The following is a 23,849-nucleotide window of genomic DNA, read 5'->3' on the forward strand; positions in this document are numbered from 1 at the left end:
AAGGTTACAGTAAACCTGCAGTGGTGCATCGGAAACAGCTACTGGACTCCCGGAACTGGTACTAGTCACAGAACCTTTGAATCGTTACTCGCTTGGACTTTAGGCAAAATGGTGTTTTTTGTATTTTATCTCGACGCAAAATCTTTGTTTCATCGTCGACTAGAAGGTCCAAGTGTTACAGTAAACCTGCTGTTTTGCGTCGGGAACAGCTACTGGACACCCAGGAATGATTCCAAGCACAGACCGTAAGCAACGATACTCCCGTGGACAGACGACGGCATGGTACAGGTTGTATTCAATTCCGATATAATTTCTGTGTTTCGTGGTTAATGTGTGGGTGCAAGGGTTACAGTAAACCTGCTATGGTGCATCGGTAACAACTACTGGACTCCCCGAACTGATACCACGCACAGAATCGTTGAAGCATTACTGGCATGGACTTTAGGCGAAATGGAGTCTGCCGTATTCAATCCCGATGCAATTTCTGTGTTTCGTCGTCGACTACAAGGTCCAAGGGTTACAGTAAACCTGCTGTTTTGCGTCGGAAACAGCTACTGGACACCCAGGAATGATTCCAAGCACAGACCGTTTCAATCGTTACTCCCATGGACAGACGTCGGAATGGTGCTAATTGCATTCAATTCCTATTTAATTTCTGTGTTTCATGGACAATGTGAAGGTCTAAGGATTATAGTAAACCTGCAGTGGTGCATCGGAAACAACTACTGGACTCCCGGAACTGGTACTAGGCACAGAACCTTTGAAGCTTTACCCAGTTAGACTTTAGGCGGCATGGTGTCTGTTGTATTCAATCCCGATGCAATTGCTGTGTTTCTTCGTCGACTAGAAGGTCCAAGGGTTTCAGTAAACCTGCTGTTATGCGTCGGAAACAGCTACTGGACACCCAGGAATGATTCCAAGCACAGACCGTTTCAATCGTTACTCCCACGGACAGACGTCGTAATGGTGCTAATTGCATTCAATTCCTATTTAATTTCTGTGTTTCATGGACAACCTGCAGTGGTGCATCGGAAGCAACTACTGGACTCCGGAATGGGTACTAGGCACAGAACCTTTGAAGCGTTACCCACTTGGACTTTAGGCGAAATGGTGTCTGTTGTATTCAATCACGATGCAATTGCTGTGTTTCTTCGTCGACTAGAAGGTCCAAGGGTTTCAGTAAACCTGCTGTTATGCGTCGGAAACAGTTACTGGAGACCCAGGAAAGATTCCAAGCACAGACCGTTTCAATCTTTACTCCCATTGACAGACGACCGAATGGTGCTGGTTGTGTTCAATTCCGATATAATTTCTGTGTTTCATGGACAATGTGAAGGTCTAAGGGTTACAGTAAACCTGCAGTGGTGCATCGGAAACAACTACTGGACTCCCGGAACTGGTACTACTCACAGAACCTTTGAATCGTTACTCGCTTGGACTTTAGGCGAAATGGTGTCTGTTGTATTCAATCCCGATGCAATTTCTGTGTTTCGTCGTCGACTAGAAGGTCCAAGGGTTACAGTAAACCTGCTGTTTTGCGTCGGAAACAGTTACTGGACACCCAGGAAAGATTCCAAGCACAGACCTTAAGCAGCGTTACTCCCGTGGAAAGACGTCGGCATGGTGCTGGTTGTATTCAATTCCGATATAATTTCTATGTTTCGTGGTTAATGTGAGGGTCCAAGGGTTACAGTAAACCTGCTGTGGTGCATCGGGAACAACTACTGGATTCCCCGAACTGGTACTACACACAGAACCGTTGAAGCGGTACTCGCATGGCCTTTAGGCGAAATGGTGTCTATTTTATTCAATCCCGATGCAAATTCTGTGTTTCGTCGTCGACTAGAAGGTCCAAGGGTTACAGTAAACTTGCTGTTTTGCTTTGGAAACAGCTACTGGACACCCAGGAGAGATTCCAAGCACAGACCGTAAGCAACGTTACTCTCGTGGATAGACGTCGGCATGGTACTGTTTGTATTCAATTCCGATATAATTTCTGTGTTTCATGGACAATGTGAAGGTCTAAGGGTTACAGTAAACCTGCAGTGGTGCATCGGAAGCAACTACTGGATTCCCGGAACTGGTACTAAGCACAGAGCCTTTGAATCGTTACTCGCTTGGACTTTAGGCGAAATGGTGTCTGTTGTATTCAATCCCGATGCAATTTCTGTGTTTCGTCGTCGACTAGAAGGTCCAAGGGTTTCAGTAAACCTGCTGTTTTGCGTCGGAAAGAGCTACTGGACACCCAGGAAAGATTCCAAGCACAGACCGTAAGCAGCGTCACTCTCCTGGACAGACGTCGGCATGGTACTGGTTGTATTCAATTCCGATATAATTTCTGTGTTTCATGGACAATGTGAAGGTCTAAGGGTTACAGTAAACCTGCAGTGGTGCATCGGAAACAACTACTGAACTCCCGGAACTGGTACTTGGCACAGAACCTTTCAAGCGTTACTCGCTTGGACTTTAGGCGAAATGGAGTCTGTTGTATTCAATCCCGATACTATTTCCGTGTTTCGTCGTCGACTAGAAGGTCCAAGTGTTCCAGTGAACCTGCTGTTTTGCGTCGGAAAGAGCTACTGGACACACAGACAAGATTCCAAGGACAAACCGTTTCAATCGTTAGTCCCGGGGACAGACGTCGTCATGGCGCATGTTGTATTCTATTCCGATTTAATATCTGCATTTCGTGGACAATGTGTGGGTGTAAGGGTTACAGTAAACATGCAGTGGTGCATACAAAGCAACTACTGGACTCCAGGAACTGGTACTAGGCACAGAACGTTTGAAGCGTTACTCGCTTGGACTTTAGGCGAAATGATGTCTGTTGTATTCAATCCGGATGCAATTTCTGTGTTTCGTTGTCGACTAAAAGGTCCCAGGGATACAGTAAACCTGCTGTTTTGCGTCGGAAGCAGCTACTGGACACCCAGGAAAGATTCCAAGCACAGACCGTTTCAATCGTTACTCCCGGGGACAGACGACGGCATGGTGAATGATGTATTCAATTCCGATATATATTCTGTGTTTCGTGGTCAATAAGAAGGTCCAAGGGTTACAGTAAACCTGCAGTGGTGCATCGGAAACAACTACTGAACTCCCGGAACTGGTACTAGGCACAGAACCTTTCAAGCGTTACTCGCTTGGACTTTAGGCGAAATGGAGTCTGTTGTATTCAATCCCGATACTATTTCCGTGTTTCGTCGTCGACTAGAAGGTCCAAGTGTTCCAGTGAACCTGCTGTTTTGCGTCGCAAGAAGCTACTGGACACACTGACAAGATTCCAAGCACAAACCATTTTAATCGTTAGTTCCGTGGACAGACGTCGGCATAGTGCATCTTGTATTCTATTCCGATATAATTTCTGTGTTTCGTGGACAATGTGAAGGTCTAAGGGTTACACTAAACATGCAGTGGTGCATACAAAGCAACTACTGGACTCCAGGAACTGGTACTAGGCACAGAAAGTTTGAAGCGTTACTAGCTTGGACTTTAGGCGAAATGGTGTCTGTTGTATTTAATCCCGATGTAATTTCTGTGTTTCGTCGTCGACTAGAGGGTCCCAGGGATACAATAAACCTGCTGTTTTGCGTCGGAAACTGCTACTGGACACCCAGGAAAGATTCCAAGCACAGACTGTTTCAATCGTTACTCCCGTGGACAGACGACGGCATGGTGAATGTTGTATTCAATACCGATATATATTCTGTGTTTCGTGGTCAATAAGACGGTCCAAGGGTTACATTAAACCTGCAGTGGTGCATCGGAAACAACTACTGGACTCCCGGAACAGGTACTATTCACAGAACCTTTGAAGCGTTACTCGCTTGAACTTTAGGCGAATTCGTGTCTGTTGTATTCACTACCGATGCAATTTCTGTGCTGCGTCGTCGACTAGAAGGTCCAAGGGTTACAGTAAACCTGCTGTTTTGCGTCGGAAACACCTACTGGACACCGAGGAAAGATTCCTTGCACAGACCGAAAGCAACGTTACTCCCGTGGACTGACGTCGGCATGGTGCTGGTTGTATTTACTCCTGATATAATTGGAAACAACTACTGGACTCCCCGAACTGGTACTAGACAGACAACCTTTCAAGCCTTACACGCTTGGACTTTAAGCGAAATGGTGTCTGTTGTATTCAATCCCGATGCAATTTCTGTCCTTCGTCGTCGACTAGAAGGTCCAAGGGTTACAGTAAACCTGCTGTTTTGCGTCGGAAGCAGCTACTGGACACCCAGGAAAGATTCCAAGCATAGACCGTAAGATACGTTACTCCCGTGGACAGACGTCGGCATGGTGCAAGTTGTATTCAATTTCGATATAATTTCTGTGTTTCATGGTTAATGTGAAGGTCCAAGGGTTACAGCAAACCTGCAGTGGTGCATCGGAAACAACTACTGGACTCCCGGAACTGGTACTAGGCACAGAACCTTTGAAGCGTTACTCGCTTGGACTTTAGGCGAATTCGTGTCTGTTGTATTCAATACCGATGCAATTTCTGTGCTTCGACGTCGACTAGAAGGTCCAAGGGTTACAGCAAACCTGCTGTTTGCGTCGGAAACACCTACTGGACACCCAGGAAAGAATCCATGCACACACCGTAAGCAACGTTACTCCCGTGGACAGACGTCGGCATGGTGCTGGTTGTAATCACTCCCGATATGATTGCTTTGTTTCGTGATCAATATGAAGGTCCAAGGGTTACAGTAAACCTGCAGTAGTGCATCGGAAACAACTACTGGACTCCCCGAACTGGTACTAGACAGACAACCTTTCAAGCCTTGCTCGCTTGGGCTTTAGGCCAAATGGTGTCTGTTGTATTTAATCCCGATGCAATATCTGTCCTTCGTCGTCGACTAGAAGGTCCAAGGGTTACAGTAATCCCGCTGTTTTGCGTCGGAAACAGCTGCTGGACACCCAGGAAAGATTCCAAGCACAGACCGTTTCAATCGCTACTCCCGTGGGCAGGTGTCGGCATGGTGCATGTTGTATTCAATTTCGATATAATTTCTGTGTTTCGTGGTTAATGTGAAGGTCCATGGGGTTACAGTCAACCTGCTGTGGTGCATCGGAAACATCTACTGGACTCCCAGAACTGGTACTAGGCACAGAACCTCTGAAGCGTTACCCGCATGGACATTAGGCGATATGGTGTCTGTTGTAATCAATCCCGATGCGATTTCTGTGTTTCGTCGTCGACTAGAAAGTCCAAGGGTTACAGTAAACCTGCTGATTTGCGTCGGAAACAGCTACTGGACACCCAGGAAAAATTCCAAGCGCAGACCGTAAGCAACGTTACTCCCGTGGACAGACGTCGGCATGGTACTGGTTGTATTCAATTCCGATATAATTTCTGTGTTTCGTGGTTAATGTTAAGGTCCAAGGGTTTTAGTAAACCTGCTGTGGTGCATCGGAAACAACTACTGGATTCCCCGAACTGGTACTGCACACAGAACCATTGAAGCGTTACTCGCATGGACTTTAGGCGAAATGGTGTCTGTTGTATTCAATCCCGATGCAATTTCTGTGTTTCGTCGTCGACTAGAGAATCCAAGGGTTACACTAAACCTGCTGTTTTGCGTCGGAAACAGCTACTGGACACCCAGGAAAGATTCCAAGCACAGACAGTTTCAATCGTTACTCCCGCGGACAGATGTCGGCATGGTGCATGTTGTATTCAAATCGGAAATAATCTCTGTGATTGGACAATATGAAGGCCCAAGGGCTACAGTACACCTGCAATGGTGCACCGCAAACAAGTACTTGACTCCCGGAACTGGTACTAGGCACAGAACCTTTCAAGCTTTACTCGCTTGAACTTTAGGCGAAAAGGTGTCTGTTGCATTCAATCCCGATTCAATTTCTGTGTTTCGTAGTCGACTAGAAGGTCCAAGGGTTACAGTAAGCCTGCAGTTTTGCGTCAGAAACAGCTACTGGACATCCAGGAAAGATTCAAAGCACAGACCGTAAGCAACGTTACTCCCGTGGACAGACGTCGGCATGGTGACTGTTGTTTTCAATCCCGAAATAATTGCTGTGTTTCGTGGTTAATGTGAAGGTCCAGGGGTTAAAGTAAACCTAAAGTGGTGCATCGGAAGCAACTACTGGACTCCCGGAACTGAGACTAGGCACAGAGCCTTTGAAGCGTTACTCGCTTGGTCTTCAAGCGACATGGTGTCTGTTGTATTTAATTCCTATGCAATTACTGTGTTTCGTCGTCGACTACAATGTCCAAGGGTTACAGTAAACCTGCTGTTTTGCGTCTGAAACAGCTACTGGACACCCAGGAAAGAATCCAAGCACAGACCGTATCAATCGCATCTCCCGTGGGCAGACGTCGGCATGGTGCATGTTGTATTCAATTCCGATATAATTTCTATGTTTTGTGGTCAATATGAAGGTCCAAGGGTTACAGTAAACCTGCAGTGGTGCATCGGAATCAACTACTGGACTCCCAGAACTGGTACTAAGCACAGAACCTTTCAAGCGTCACTAGCTTAGACTTTAGGCGAAATGGTGTCTGTTGTATTCAATCCCGATGCAACTTTTGTGTTTCGTCGTCGACTAGAAGGTCCAAGGGTTACACTAAACCCGCTGGTTTGCGTCGGAAACAGCTACTGGACACCCAGGAAAGAATCCAAGCACAGACCGTATCAATCGCATCTCCCGTGGGCAGACGTCGGCATGGTGCATGTTGTATTCAAATCCGAAATAATTTCTGTGTTTGGACAATATGAAGGCCCAAGGGCTACAGTACACCTGCAGTGGTGCACCGCAAACAAGTACTTGACTCCCGGAACTTATACTAGGCACAGAACCATTCAAGCGTAACTCGCTTGGGCTTTAGGCGAAATGGTGTCTGTTGTATTCAATGCCGATGCAATTTCTGTGTTTCGTCGTTGACTTGAAGGTCCAAGGGTTACAGTAAACCTACTGTTTTGCGTCGGAAACAGCTACTGGACACCCAGGAAAGATTCCAAGCACAGACCGTAGGCAACGCTACTCCCATTGACAGACGTCGTCTTGGTGCATGTTGTATTTAATCCCGATGTAATTGCTGTGTTTCGTGATCAATATGAAGGTCCAAGGGTTACAGTAAACCTGCAGTGGTGCATCGGAAACAACTACTGGAGTCCCGGAACTGGTACTAGACACAGATCCTTTCAAGCTTTACTCGCTTGGACTTTAGGCGAAAAGGTGCCTGTTGTATTTAATCCCGATGCAATTTCTGTGCTTCGTCGTCGACTAGAAGGTCCAAGGGTTACAGTAAACCTGCTGTTTTGCGTCGGAAACAGCTACTGGACACCCAGGAAAGATTCCAAGCACAGACCGTCAGCAACGTTACTCCCGTGGACAGACGTCGGCACGGTGCATGTTGTTTTAAATCCCGACTTAACTGCTTTGTTTCGTGGTTAATGTGAAGGTCTAGGGGTTACAGTAACCCTGCAGTGGTGCATCGGAAGCAACTACTGGACTCCCGGAACTGAGACTAGGCACAGAGCCTTTGAAGCGTTACTCGCTTGGACTTCAAGCGACATGGTGTCTGTTGTATTTAATCCCTATGCAATTGCTGTGTTTCGTCGTCGACTACAATTTCCAAGGGTTACAGTAAACCTGCTGTTTTGTGTCAGAAACAGCTACTGGACACCCAGGAAAGATTCCAAGCACAGACCGTTTCAATCGTATCTCCCGTATGCAGACGTCGGCATGGTGCATGTTGTATTCAATTCCGATATATTTTCTGTGTTTCGTGGTCAATATGAAGGTCCAAGGGTTACAGTAAACCTGCAGTGGAGCATCGGAAAAAATAAATGGGCTCCCGGAACTGGTACTAGGCACAGAACCTTTCGAGCGTTACTCGCTTGGACGTTAGGCGAAATGGTGTCTGTTGTATTCAATCCCGATGCAACTTCTGTGTTACGTCGACGACTAGAAGGTCCAAGGGTTACAGTAAACCTGCTGTTTTGCGTCGGAAACAGCTACTGGACACCCAGGAAAGAATCCAACCACAGACCGTTTCAATCGTTACTCCCGTGGACAGATGTCGGCATGGTGCTTGTTGTATTCAATTCCGATATAATTTCTGTGTTTCGTGGTCAATGTGAAGGTCTTAGGGTTACAGTAAACCTGCAGTGGTGCATCGGAAACAACTACTGGACTCCCGGAACTGGTACGAGGCACAGAACCTTTGATGCGTTACTCGCTTGGACTTTAGGCGAAATGGTGTATGTTGTATTCGATCCCGATGCAATTTTTGTGTTTCGTCGTCGACTAGATGGTCCAAGGGTTACAATAAACCTGCAGTCTTGCGTCGGAAACAGCTACTGGACACCCAGGAAAGATTCCAAGCACAGACCGTAAGCAACGTTACGCCCGTGGACAGACGACGGCATGGTGCATGTTGTACTCTATTCCGATATAATTTCTGTGTTTCGTGGTTATTATGAAGGTCCAAAGGATCCAGTAAACCTGCAGTGGTCATCGGAAACCACTACTGGCCTCCCGGAACTGGTACTAGTCACAGAACCCTTGAAGTGATACTTGCTTGGACTTTAGGCGAAATGGTGCCTGTTGTAATCAATCCCGATGCAATTTCTGTGTTTCGTCGTCGACTAGAAGGTGCAAATGTTACAGTAAACCTGCAGTTTTGCGTCGGAAACAGCTACTGGACACCCAGGATAGATTCCAAGCACAGAACGTTTCAATCGTTACACCCGTGGTCAGACGTCTGCATGGTGCATGTTGTATTCAATTCCGATATAATTTCTGTGTTTCGTGGTCAATGTGAAGGTCTAAGGGTTACAGTAAACCTGCAGTGGTGCATCGGAAACAACTACAGGACTCCCGGAACTGGTACTAGGCACAGAACCTTTGATGCGTTACTCGCTTGGACTTTAGGCGAAATGGTGCCTGTTGTATTCGATCCCGATGCAATTTCTGTGTTTCGTCGTCGAGTTGAAGGTCCAAGGATTACAGTAAACCTGCTGTTTTGCGTCGGAAACAGCTACTGGACACCCAGGAATGATTCTAAGCACAGACCGAAAGCAACGTTACTCCCGTGGACAGACGTCAGCATGGTGCTGGATGTACTCTATTCCGATATAATTTCTGTGTTTCGTGGTTATGGTGAAGGTCCAAGGGATACAGTAAACCTGCAGTGGAGCATCGGAAACAACTAATTGACTCCCGGAACTGGTACTAGGCACCCAACTTTTGAAGCGTTAACCGCCTGGCCTTTAGGCAAAATGGTGTCAGTTGTATTCAATCCCGATTCTATTTCTGTGTTTCGTCGTCGACTAGAAGGTCCAAGGGTTACAGTAAACCTGCAGTTTTGCGTCGGAAACAGCTACTGGACACCGAGCAAAGATTTTAAGCACAGACCGAAAGCAACGTTACTCCCGTGGACAGACGTCGGCATGGTGCTGGTTGTACTCTATTCCGATATAATTTCTGTTTTTCATGGTCAATGTGAAAGTCCAGGGGTTACAGTAAACCTGCAGTTGTGCAACGGAAACAACTACTGGGCTCCTGGAAATGGTACTTGTCACAGAAACTATGAAGCGTTACCCGCTTGGACCTTAGGTGAAATGGTGTCTATTGTATTCAATCCCGACGCAATTTTCGTGTTTCGCCGTCGACTACAATGTCCAAGGGTTACAGTAAACCTGCTGGTTTGCGTCGGAAACAGCTACTGGACACCCAGGAAAGATTCCTAGCACAGACCGTTTCAATCGTTACTCCCGTGGACAGACGACGGCATGGTGCATGTTGTACTCTATTCCGATATAATTTCTGTGTTTCGTGGTTAATATGAAGGTCCAAGGGATACAGTAAACCTGCAGTGGTGCATCGGAAACCACTACTGGACTTCCGGATCTGGTACTAGTTACAGAATCTTTGATGCGTTACTTGCTTGGACTTTAGGCGCAATGGTGTCTGTTGTAATCAATCCCTATGCGATTTCTGTGTTTCGTCGTCGAGTATAAGGTCCAAGGGTTACTGTAAACCTGCAGTTTTGCCTCGAAAACAGCTACTGGACACCCAGGAAAGATTCCAAGCACAGTCCGTAAGCAACGTTACTCCCGTGGTCAGACGACGGCATGGTGCATGTTGTACTCTATTCCGATATAATTTCTGTGTTTCGTGGTTAATATGAAGGTCCAAGGGATACAGTAAACCAGCAGTGGTGCATCGGAAACCACTACTGGACTCCCGGAACTGGTACTAAGCACAGAACTTTTGAAGCGTTACTCGCTTGGACTTCAGGCGATATGGTGTCTGTTGTATTCAATCCCGACGAAATTTCTGTGTTTCGTCGTCGACTAGAAGGTCCATGGGTTACAGTAAACCTGCAGTTTTAAGTCGGAAACAGCTACTGGACACCCAGGATAGATTCCAAGCACAGACCGTTTCAATCGTTACTCCCGTGGTCAGACGTCGGCATGGTGCATGTTGTATTCAATTCCGATATAATTTCTGTGTTTCGTGGTCAATGTGAAGGTCTAAGGGTTACAGTAAACCCTCAGTGGTGCATCTGAAACAACTACTGGACTCCCGGAACTGGTACGAGGCACAGAACCTTTGATGCGTTACTCGCTTGGACTTTAGGCGAAATGGTGTCTGTTGTATTCGATCCCGATGCAATTTCTGTGTTTCGTCGTCGACTAGATGTTCCAAGGGTTACAGTAAACCTGCTGTTTTGCGTCGGAAACAGCTACTGGACACCCGGGAAAGATTCCTAGCACAGACCGTAAGCAACGTTACTCCCGTGGACAGACGACGGCATGGGGCATGTTGTACTCTATTCCGATATAATTTCTGTGTTTCGTGGTTAATATGAAGGTCCGAGGGATACAGTAAACCTGCAGTGGTACATCGGAAACCACAACTGGACTCCCGGAACTGGTACTGGTCACAGAACCCCTGAAGCGTTACTCGCTTGGCCTTTAGGCGAAATGGTGTCTGTTGTAATCAATCGCGATGCAATTTCTGTGTCTCGTCGTCGACTAGAAGGTCCAAGGGTTACAGTAAACCTTCAGTTTTGCGTCGGAAACAGCTACTGGACACCCGGGAAAGATTCCAAGCACAGACCGTAAGCAACGTTACTCCCGTGGACAGACGACGGCATGGGGCATGTTGTACTCTATTCCGATATAATTTCTGTGTTTCGTGGTTAATATGAAGGTCCGAGGGATACAGTAAACCTGCAGTGGTACATCGGAAACCACAACTGGACTCCCGGAACTGGTACTGGTCACAGAACCCCTGAAGCGTTACTCGCTTGGCCTTTAGGCGAAATGGTGTCTGTTGTAATCAATCGCGATGCAATTTCTGTGTCTCGTCGTCGACTAGAAGGTCCAAGGGTTACAGTAAACCTGCAGTTTTGCGTCGGAAACAGCAACTGGACACCCGGGAAAGATTCCAAGCACAGACCGTAAGCAACGTTACTCCCGTGGACAGACGGCGGCATGGGGCATGTTGTACTCTATTCCGATATGATTTCTGTGTTTCGTGGTTGATATGAAGGTCCGAGGGATACAGTAAACCTGCAGTGGTACATCGGAAACCACTACTGGACTCCCGGAACTGGTACTGGTCACAGAACCCCTGAAGCGTTACTCGCTTGGCCTTTAGGCGAAATGGTGTCTGTTGTAATCAATCGCGATGCAATTTCTGTGTTTCGTCGTCGACTAGAAGATCCAAGGGTTACAGTAAACCTGCAGTTTTGCGTCGGAAACAGCTACTGGACACCCGGGAAAGATTCCAAGCACAGACCGTATGCAACGTTACTCCCGTGGACCGACGACGGCATGGTGCATGTTGTATTCAATTCCGATATAATTTCTGTGTTTCGTGGTTAATATGAAGGTCCAAGGGATACAGTAAACCAGCAGTGGTGCATCGGAAACCACTACTGGACTCCCGGAACTGGTACTAGTCACAAAACCCTTGAAGCGATATTTGCTTGGACTTTAGGCGAAATGGTGCCTATTGCAATCAATCCCGATGCAATTTCTGTGTTTCGTCATCGACTAGAAGGTGCAAGGGTTACAGTAAGCCTGCAGGTTTGCGTCGGAAACAGCTACTGGACACCCGGGAAAGATTCCAAGCACAGACCGTAAGCAACGTTACTCCCGTGGACAGACGACGGCATGGGGCATGTTGTACTCTATTCCGATATAATTTCTGTGTTTCGTGGTTAATATGAAGGTCCGAGGGATACAGTAAACCTGCAGTGGTACATCGGAAACCACAACTGGACTCCCGGAACTGGTACTGGTCACAGAACCCCTGAAGCGTTACTCGCTTGGCCTTTAGGCGAAATGGTGTCTGTTGTAATCAATCGCGATGCAATTTCTGTGTCTCGTCGTCGACTAGAAGGTCCAAGGGTTACAGTAAACCTGCAGTTTTGCGTCGGAAACAGCAACTGGACACCCGGGAAAGATTCCAAGCACAGACCGTAAGCAACGTTACTCCCGTGGACAGACGGCGGCATGGGGCATGTTGTACTCTATTCCGATATGATTTCTGTGTTTCGTGGTTGATATGAAGGTCCGAGGGATACAGTAAACCTGCAGTGGTACATCGGAAACCACTACTGGACTCCCGGAACTGGTACTGGTCACAGAACCCCTGAAGCGTTACTCGCTTGGCCTTTAGGCGAAATGGTGTCTGTTGTAATCAATCGCGATGCAATTTCTGTGTTTCGTCGTCGACTAGAAGATCCAAGGGTTACAGTAAACCTGCAGTTTTGCGTCGGAAACGGCTACTGGACACCCGGGAAAGATTCCAAGCACAGACCGTATGCAACGTTACTCCCGTGGACCGACGACGGCATGGTGCATGTTGTATTCAATTCCGATATAATTTCTGTGTTTCGTGGTCTATGTGAAGGTCTAAGGGTTACAGTGAACCTGCAGTGGAGCATCGGAAACAACTACTGGACTCCCGGAACTGGTACTAAGCACAAAACCTTTGAAGCGCAACTCGCTTGGACTTTATACGAAATGGTGCCTGTTGTATTCAATCCCGACGAAATTTCTGTGTTTCGTCGTCGACTAGAAGGTCCAAGGTTTACAGTAAACCTGCAGTTTTGAGTCGGAAACAGCTACTGGACACCCAGGATAGATTCCAAGCACAGAACGTTTCAATCTTTACACCCGTGGTCAGACGTCTGCATGGTGCATGTTGTATTCAATTCCGATATAATTTCTTGTTTCGTGGTCAATGTGAAGGTCTAAGAGTTACAGTAAACCTGCAGTGGTGCATCGGAAACAACTACAGGACTCCCGGAACTGGTACTAGGCACAGAACCTTTGATGCGTTACTCGCTTGGACTTTAGGCGAAATGGTGCCTGTTGTATTCGATCCCGATGCAATTTCTGTGTTTCGTCGTCGACTAGAAGGTCCAAGGGTTACAGTAGACCTGCTGTTTTGCGACGGAAACTGCAACTGGACACCCAAGAAAGATTCCAAGCACAGACCATTTCAATCGTTAGTCCCGTGGACAGACGTCAGCGTGGTGCTGGATGTATTCAATTCCGATATAATTTCTGTGATTCGTGGTTAATGTGAAGGTCCGAGGGATACAGTAAACCTGCAGTGGAGCATCGGAAACAACTAATTGACTCCCGGAACTGGTACTAGACACAGAACTTTTGAAGCGTTACTCGCTTGGACTTCAGGCGATATGGTGTCTGTTGTATTCAATCCCGATGAAATATCTGTGTTTCTTCGTCGACTTGAAGGTCCAAGGGGTTACAGTAAACCTGCAGTTTTAAGTCGGAAACAGCTACTGGACACCCAGGATAGACTCCAAGCACAGATCGTTTCAGTCGTTACTCCCGTGGTCAGACGTCGGCATGGTGCATGTTGTATTCAATTCCGATATAATTTCTGTGTTTCGTGGTCAATGTGAAGGTCTAAGGGTTACAGTAAACCCTCAGTGGTGCATCGGAAACAACTACTGGACTCCCGGAACTGGTACGAGGCACAGAACCTTTGATGCGTTACTCGCTTGGACTTTAGGCGAAATGGTGTCTGTTGTATTCGACCCCGATGCAATTTCTGTGTTTCGTCGTCGACTAGATGGTCCAAGGGTTACAGTAAACCTGCAGTTTTGCGTCGGAAACAGCTACTGGACACCCAGGAAAGATTCCAAGCACAGACCGTCAGCAACGTTACTCCCGTGGACAGACGTCGGCACGGTGCATGTTGTTTTAAATCCCGACTTAACTGCTTTGTTTCGTGGTTAATGTGAAGGTCTAGGGGTTACAGTAACCCTGCAGTGGTGCATCGGAAGCAACTACTGGACTCCCGGAACTGAGACTAGGCACAGAGCCTTTGAAGCGTTACTCGCTTGGACTTCAAGCGACATGGTGTCTGTTGTATTTAATCCCTATGCAATTGCTGTGTTTCGTCGTCGACTACAATTTCCAAGGGTTACAGTAAACCTGCTGTTTTGTGTCAGAAACAGCTACTGGACACCCAGGAAAGATTCCAAGCACAGACCGTTTCAATCGTATCTCCCGTATGCAGACGTCGGCATGGTGCATGTTGTATTCAATTCCGATATATTTTCTGTGTTTCGTGGTCAATATGAAGGTCCAAGGGTTACAGTAAACCTGCAGTGGAGCATCGGAAAAAATAAATGGGCTCCCGGAACTGGTACTAGGCACAGAACCTTTCGAGCGTTACTCGCTTGGACGTTAGGCGAAATGGTGTCTGTTGTATTCAATCCCGATGCAACTTCTGTGTTACGTCGACGACTAGAAGGTCCAAGGGTTACAGTAAACCTGCTGTTTTGCGTCGGAAACAGCTACTGGACACCCAGGAAAGAATCCAACCACAGACCGTTTCAATCGTTACTCCCGTGGACAGATGTCGGCATGGTGCTTGTTGTATTCAATTCCGATATAATTTCTGTGTTTCGTGGTCAATGTGAAGGTCTTAGGGTTACAGTAAACCTGCAGTGGTGCATCGGAAACAACTACTGGACTCCCGGAACTGGTACGAGGCACAGAACCTTTGATGCGTTACTCGCTTGGACTTTAGGCGAAATGGTGTATGTTGTATTCGATCCCGATGCAATTTTTGTGTTTCGTCGTCGACTAGATGGTCCAAGGGTTACAATAAACCTGCAGTCTTGCGTCGGAAACAGCTACTGGACACCCAGGAAAGATTCCAAGCACAGACCGTAAGCAACGTTACGCCCGTGGACAGACGACGGCATGGTGCATGTTGTACTCTATTCCGATATAATTTCTGTGTTTCGTGGTTATTATGAAGGTCCAAAGGATCCAGTAAACCTGCAGTGGTCATCGGAAACCACTACTGGCCTCCCGGAACTGGTACTAGTCACAGAACCCTTGAAGTGATACTTGCTTGGACTTTAGGCGAAATGGTGCCTGTTGTAATCAATCCCGATGCAATTTCTGTGTTTCGTCGTCGACTAGAAGGTGCAAATGTTACAGTAAACCTGCAGTTTTGCGTCGGAAACAGCTACTGGACACCCAGGATAGATTCCAAGCACAGAACGTTTCAATCGTTACACCCGTGGTCAGACGTCTGCATGGTGCATGTTGTATTCAATTCCGATATAATTTCTGTGTTTCGTGGTCAATGTGAAGGTCTAAGGGTTACAGTAAACCTGCAGTGGTGCATCGGAAACAACTACAGGACTCCCGGAACTGGTACTAGGCACAGAACCTTTGATGCGTTACTCGCTTGGACTTTAGGCGAAATGGTGCCTGTTGTATTCGATCCCGATGCAATTTCTGTGTTTCGTCGTCGAGTTGAAGGTCCAAGGATTACAGTAAACCTGCTGTTTTGCGTCGGAAACAGCTACTGGACACCCAGGAATGATTCTAAGCACAGACCGAAAGCAACGTTACTCCCGTGGACAGACGTCAGCATGGTGCTGGATGTACTCTATTCCGATATAATTTCTGTGTTTCGTGGTTATGGTGAAGGTCCAAGGGATACAGTAAACCTGCAGTGGAGCATCGGAAACAACTAATTGACTCCCGGAACTGGTACTAGGCACCCAACTTTTGAAGCGTTAACCGCCTGGCCTTTAGGCAAAATGGTGTCAGTTGTATTCAATCCCGATTCTATTTCTGTGTTTCGTCGTCGACTAGAAGGTCCAAGGGTTACAGTAAACCTGCAGTTTTGCGTCGGAAACAGCTACTGGACACCGAGCAAAGATTTTAAGCACAGACCGAAAGCAACGTTACTCCCGTGGACAGACGTCGGCATGGTGCTGGTTGTACTCTATTCCGATATAATTTCTGTTTTTCATGGTCAATGTGAAAGTCCAGGGGTTACAGTAAACCTGCAGTTGTGCAACGGAAACAACTACTGGGCTCCTGGAAATGGTACTTGTCACAGAAACTATGAAGCGTTACCCGCTTGGACCTTAGGTGAAATGGTGTCTATTGTATTCAATCCCGACGCAATTTTCGTGTTTCGCCGTCGACTACAATGTCCAAGGGTTACAGTAAACCTGCTGGTTTGCGTCGGAAACAGCTACTGGACACCCAGGAAAGATTCCTAGCACAGACCGTTTCAATCGTTACTCCCGTGGACAGACGACGGCATGGTGCATGTTGTACTCTATTCCGATATAATTTCTGTGTTTCGTGGTTAATATGAAGGTCCAAGGGATACAGTAAACCTGCAGTGGTGCATCGGAAACCACTACTGGACTTCCGGATCTGGTACTAGTTACAGAATCTTTGATGCGTTACTTGCTTGGACTTTAGGCGCAATGGTGTCTGTTGTAATCAATCCCTATGCGATTTCTGTGTTTCGTCGTCGAGTATAAGGTCCAAGGGTTACTGTAAACCTGCAGTTTTGCCTCGAAAACAGCTACTGGACACCCAGGAAAGATTCCAAGCACAGTCCGTAAGCAACGTTACTCCCGTGGTCAGACGACGGCATGGTGCATGTTGTACTCTATTCCGATATAATTTCTGTGTTTCGTGGTTAATATGAAGGTCCAAGGGATACAGTAAACCAGCAGTGGTGCATCGGAAACCACTACTGGACTCCCGGAACTGGTACTAAGCACAGAACTTTTGAAGCGTTACTCGCTTGGACTTCAGGCGATATGGTGTCTGTTGTATTCAATCCCGACGAAATTTCTGTGTTTCGTCGTCGACTAGAAGGTCCATGGGTTACAGTAAACCTGCAGTTTTAAGTCGGAAACAGCTACTGGACACCCAGGATAGATTCCAAGCACAGACCGTTTCAATCGTTACTCCCGTGGTCAGACGTCGGCATGGTGCATGTTGTATTCAATTCCGATATAATTTCTGTGTTTCGTGGTCAATGTGAAGGTCTAAGGGTTACAGTAAACCCTCAGTGGTGCATCTGAAACAACTACTGGACTCCCGGAACTGGTACGAGGCACAGAACCTTTGATGCGTTACTCGCTTGGACTTTAGGCGAAATGGTGTCTGTTGTATTCGATCCCGATGCAATTTCTGTGTTTCGTCGTCGACTAGATGTTCCAAGGGTTACAGTAAACCTGCTGTTTTGCGTCGGAAACAGCTACTGGACACCCGGGAAAGATTCCTAGCACAGACCGTAAGCAACGTTACTCCCGTGGACAGACGACGGCATGGGGCATGTTGTACTCTATTCCGATATAATTTCTGTGTTTCGTGGTTAATATGAAGGTCCGAGGGATACAGTAAACCTGCAGTGGTACATCGGAAACCACAACTGGACTCCCGGAACTGGTACTGGTCACAGAACCCCTGAAGCGTTACTCGCTTGGCCTTTAGGCGAAATGGTGTCTGTTGTAATCAATCGCGATGCAATTTCTGTGTCTCGTCGTCGACTAGAAGGTCCAAGGGTTACAGTAAACCTTCAGTTTTGCGTCGGAAACAGCTACTGGACACCCGGGAAAGATTCCAAGCACAGACCGTAAGCAACGTTACTCCCGTGGACAGACGACGGCATGGGGCATGTTGTACTCTATTCCGATATAATTTCTGTGTTTCGTGGTTAATATGAAGGTCCGAGGGATACAGTAAACCTGCAGTGGTACATCGGAAACCACAACTGGACTCCCGGAACTGGTACTGGTCACAGAACCCCTGAAGCGTTACTCGCTTGGCCTTTAGGCGAAATGGTGTCTGTTGTAATCAATCGCGATGCAATTTCTGTGTCTCGTCGTCGACTAGAAGGTCCAAGGGTTACAGTAAACCTGCAGTTTTGCGTCGGAAACAGCAACTGGACACCCGGGAAAGATTCCAAGCACAGACCGTAAGCAACGTTACTCCCGTGGACAGACGGCGGCATGGGGCATGTTGTACTCTATTCCGATATGATTTCTGTGTTTCGTGGTTGATATGAAGGTCCGAGGGATACAGTAAACCTGCAGTGGTACATCGGAAACCACTACTGGACTCCCGGAACTGGTACTGGTCACAGAACCCCTGAAGCGTTACTCGCTTGGCCTTTAGGCGAAATGGTGTCTGTTGTAATCAATCGCGATGCAATTTCTGTGTTTCGTCGTCGACTAGAAGATCCAAGGGTTACAGTAAACCTGCAGTTTTGCGTCGGAAACAGCTACTGGACACCCGGGAAAGATTCCAAGCACAGACCGTATGCAACGTTACTCCCGTGGACCGACGACGGCATGGTGTATGTTGTATTCAATTCCGATATAATTTCTGTGTTTCGTGGTTAATATGAAGGTCCAAGGGATACAGTAAACCAGCAGTGGTGCATCGGAAACCACTACTGGACTCCCGGAACTGGTACTAGTCACAAAACCCTTGAAGCGATATTTGCTTGGACTTTAGGCGAAATGGTGCCTATTGCAATCAATCCCGATGCAATTTCTGTGTTTCGTCATCGACTAGAAGGTGCAAGGGTTACAGTAAGCCTGCAGGTTTGCGTCGGAAACAGCTACTGGACACCCGGGAAAGATTCCAAGCACAGACCGTAAGCAACGTTACTCCCGTGGACAGACGACGGCATGGGGCATGTTGTACTCTATTCCGATATAATTTCTGTGTTTCGTGGTTAATATGAAGGTCCGAGGGATACAGTAAACCTGCAGTGGTACATCGGAAACCACAACTGGACTCCCGGAACTGGTACTGGTCACAGAACCCCTGAAGCGTTACTCGCTTGGCCTTTAGGCGAAATGGTGTCTGTTGTAATCAATCGCGATGCAATTTCTGTGTCTCGTCGTCGACTAGAAGGTCCAAGGGTTACAGTAAACCTGCAGTTTTGCGTCGGAAACAGCAACTGGACACCCGGGAAAGATTCCAAGCACAGACCGTAAGCAACGTTACTCCCGTGGACAGACGGCGGCATGGGGCATGTTGTACTCTATTCCGATATGATTTCTGTGTTTCGTGGTTGATATGAAGGTCCGAGGGATACAGTAAACCTGCAGTGGTACATCGGAAACCACTACTGGACTCCCGGAACTGGTACTGGTCACAGAACCCCTGAAGCGTTACTCGCTTGGCCTTTAGGCGAAATGGTGTCTGTTGTAATCAATCGCGATGCAATTTCTGTGTTTCGTCGTCGACTAGAAGATCCAAGGGTTACAGTAAACCTGCAGTTTTGCGTCGGAAACGGCTACTGGACACCCGGGAAAGATTCCAAGCACAGACCGTATGCAACGTTACTCCCGTGGACCGACGACGGCATGGTGCATGTTGTATTCAATTCCGATATAATTTCTGTGTTTCGTGGTCTATGTGAAGGTCTAAGGGTTACAGTGAACCTGCAGTGGAGCATCGGAAACAACTACTGGACTCCCGGAACTGGTACTAAGCACAAAACCTTTGAAGCGCAACTCGCTTGGACTTTATACGAAATGGTGCCTGTTGTATTCAATCCCGACGAAATTTCTGTGTTTCGTCGTCGACTAGAAGGTCCAAGGTTTACAGTAAACCTGCAGTTTTGAGTCGGAAACAGCTACTGGACACCCAGGATAGATTCCAAGCACAGAACGTTTCAATCTTTACACCCGTGGTCAGACGTCTGCATGGTGCATGTTGTATTCAATTCCGATATAATTTCTTGTTTCGTGGTCAATGTGAAGGTCTAAGAGTTACAGTAAACCTGCAGTGGTGCATCGGAAACAACTACAGGACTCCCGGAACTGGTACTAGGCACAGAACCTTTGATGCGTTACTCGCTTGGACTTTAGGCGAAATGGTGCCTGTTGTATTCGATCCCGATGCAATTTCTGTGTTTCGTCGTCGACTAGAAGGTCCAAGGGTTACAGTAGACCTGCTGTTTTGCGACGGAAACTGCAACTGGACACCCAAGAAAGATTCCAAGCACAGACCATTTCAATCGTTAGTCCCGTGGACAGACGTCAGCGTGGTGCTGGATGTATTCAATTCCGATATAATTTCTGTGATTCGTGGTTAATGTGAAGGTCCGAGGGATACAGTAAACCTGCAGTGGAGCATCGGAAACAACTAATTGACTCCCGGAACTGGTACTAGACACAGAACTTTTGAAGCGTTACTCGCTTGGACTTCAGGCGATATGGTGTCTGTTGTATTCAATCCCGATGAAATATCTGTGTTTCTTCGTCGACTTGAAGGTCCAAGGGGTTACAGTAAACCTGCAGTTTTAAGTCGGAAACAGCTACTGGACACCCAGGATAGACTCCAAGCACAGATCGTTTCAGTCGTTACTCAAGTGGTCAGACGTCGGCATGGTGCATGTTGTATTCAATTCCGATATAATTTCTGTGTTTCGTGGTCAATGTGAAGGTCTAAGGGTTACAGTAAACCCTCAGTGGTGCATCGGAAACAACTACTGGACTCCCGGAACTGGTACGAGGCACAGAACCTTTGATGCGTTACTCGCTTGGACTTTAGGCGAAATGGTGTCTGTTGTATTCGACCCCGATGCAATTTCTGTGTTTCGTCGTCGACTAGATGGTCCAAGGGTTACAGTAAACCTGCAGTTTTGCGTCGGAAACAGCTACTGGACACCCAGGAAAGATTCCAAGCACAGACCGTAAGCAACGTTACTCACGTGGACAGACGACGGCATGGAACATGTTGTACTCTATTCCGATATAATTTCTGTGTTTCGTGGTTAATATGAAGGTCCAAGGGATACAGTAAACCTGCAGTGGTGCATCGGAAACCACTACTGGACTCCCGGAACTGGTACTAGCCACAGAACCCTTGAAGCGATACTTGCTTGGACTTTAGGCGAAATGGTGCCTATTGTAATCAATCCCGATGCAATTTCTGTGTTTCGTCGTCGACTAGAAGGTGCAAGGGTTACAGTAAGCCTGCAGTTTTGCGTCGCAAACAGCTACTGGACACCCAGGAAAGATTCCAAGCACAGACCGTAAGCAACGTTACTCCCGTGGACAGACGACGGCATGGGGCATGTTGTACTCTATTCCGATATAATTTCTGTGTTTCGTGGTTAATATGAAGGTCCGAGGGATACAGTAAACCTGCAGTGGTACATCGGAAACCACTACTGGACTCCCGGAACTGGTACTGGTCACAGATCCCCTGAAGCGTTACTCGCTTGGCCTTTAGGCGAAATGGTGTCTGTTGTAATCAATCGCGATGCAATTTCTGTGTTTCGTCGTCGACTAGAAGATCCAAGGGTTACAGTAAACCTGCAGTTTTGCGTCGGAAACAGCTACTGGACACCCGGGAAAGATTCCAAGCACAGACCGTATGCAACGTTACTCCCGTGGACCGACGACGGCATGGTGCATGTTGTATTCAATTCCGATATAATTTCTGTGTTTCGTGGACTATGTGAAGGTCTAAGGGTTACAGTGAACCTGCAGTGGAGCATCGGAAACAACTACTGGACACCCGGAACTGGTACTAAGCACAAAACCTTTGAAGCGCAACTCGCTTGGACTTTATACGAAATGGTGCCTGTTGTATTCAATCCCCGACGAAATTTCTGTGTTTCGTCGTCGACTAGAAGGTCCAAGGGTTACAGTAGACCTGCTGTTTTGCGACGGAAACTGCAACTGGACACCCAAGAAAGATTCCAAGCACAGACCATTTCAATCGTTAGTCCCGTGGACAGACGTCAGCATGGTGCTGGTTGTATTCAATTCCGATTTAATTTCTGTGTTTCGTGGTTAATGTGAAGGTCCGAGGGACACAGTAAACCTGCAGTGGAGCATCGGAAACAACTAATTGACTCCCGGAACTGGTACTAGGCACCCAACCTTTGAAGCGATACCGGCCTGGCCTTTAGGCAAAATGGTGTTAGTTGTATTCAATCCCGATTCTATTTCTGTGTTTAATCGTTGACTAGAAGGTCCAAGGGTTACAGTAAACCTGCTGGTTTGCGTCGGAAACAGCTACAGGACACCCAGGAAAGATTCTAAGCACAGACCGAAAGCAACGTTACTCCCGTGGACAGACGTCGGCATGGTGCTGGTTGTACTCTATTCCGATATAATTTCTGTTTTTCATGGTCAATGTGAAAGTCCAGGGGTTACAGTAAACCTGCAGTTGTGCAATGGAAACAACTACTGGACTCCTGGAACTGGTACTAGTCACAGAAACTATGATGCGTTACCCGCTTGGACCTTAGGTGAAATGGTGTCTGTTGTATTCAATCCCGACGCAATTTCTGTGTTTCGCCGTCGACTACAATGTCCAAGGGTTACAGTAAACCTGCTGTTTTGCGTCGGAAACAGCTACTGGACACCGAGCAAAGATTCTAAGCACAGACCGAAAGCAACGTTACTCCCGTGGACAGACGTCGGCATGGTGCTGGTTGTACTCTATTCCGATATAATTTCTGTGTTTCGTGGTTAATGTGAAGGTCCGAGGGATACAGTAAACCTGCAGTGGAGCATCGGAAACAACTAATTGACTCCCGGAACTGGTACTAGACACAGAAATTTTGAAGCGTTACTCGCTTGGACTTCAGGCGATATGGTGTCTGTTGTATCCAATCCCGATGAAATAACTGTGTTTCTTCATCGACTAGAAGGTCCAAGGGGTTAAAGTTAACCTGCAGTTTTAAGTCGGAAACAGCTACTGGACACCCAGGATAGACTCCAAGCACAGATCGTTTCAGTCGTTACTCCCGTGGTCAGACGTCGGCATGGTGCATGTTGTATTCAATCCCGATATAATTGCTGTGTTTCGTGATCAAAATGAAGATCCAAGGGTTACAGTAAACCTGCAGAGGAGCATCGGAAACAACTACTGGACTCCCGGAACTGGTACTAGGCACAGAACCTTTGAAGCGTTACTCGCTTGGAATTTAGGCGAAATGGTGTCTGTTGTATTCAATCCCGATGCAATTTCTGTGCTTCGTCGTCGACTAGAAGTTCCACGGGTTACACTAAACCTGCTGGTTTGCGTCGGAAGCAGCTACTGGGGACCCAGGAAAGATTCCAAGCACAGACCGTAAGCAACGATACTCCCGTGGACAGACGTCGGCATGGTACTGCTTGTATTCAATTCCGATGTAATTGCTGTGTTTCGTGATCAATATGAAGGTCCAAGGGTTACAGTAAACCTGCAGTGGTGCATCGGAAACAACTACTGGAGTCCCGGAACTGGTACTAGACACAGATCCTTTCAAGCTTTACTCGCTTGGACTTTAGGCGAAAAGGTGCCTGTTGTATTTAATCCCGATGCAATTTCTGTGCTTCGTCGTCGACTAGAAGGTCCAAGGGTTACAGTAAACCTGCTGTTTTGCGTCGGAAACAGCTACTGGACACCCAGGAAAGATTCCAAGCACAGACCGTCAGCAACGTTACTCCCGTGGACAGACGTCGGCACGGTGCATGTTGTTTTAAATCCCGACTTAACTGCTTTGTTTCGTGGTTAATGTGAAGGTCTAGG

The sequence above is a fragment of the Schistocerca americana genome, chromosome 6 (assembly GCF_021461395.2).
Source record: "Schistocerca americana isolate TAMUIC-IGC-003095 chromosome 6, iqSchAmer2.1, whole genome shotgun sequence".
NCBI classification, from domain to species: Eukaryota; Metazoa; Arthropoda; class Insecta; order Orthoptera; family Acrididae; genus Schistocerca; species Schistocerca americana.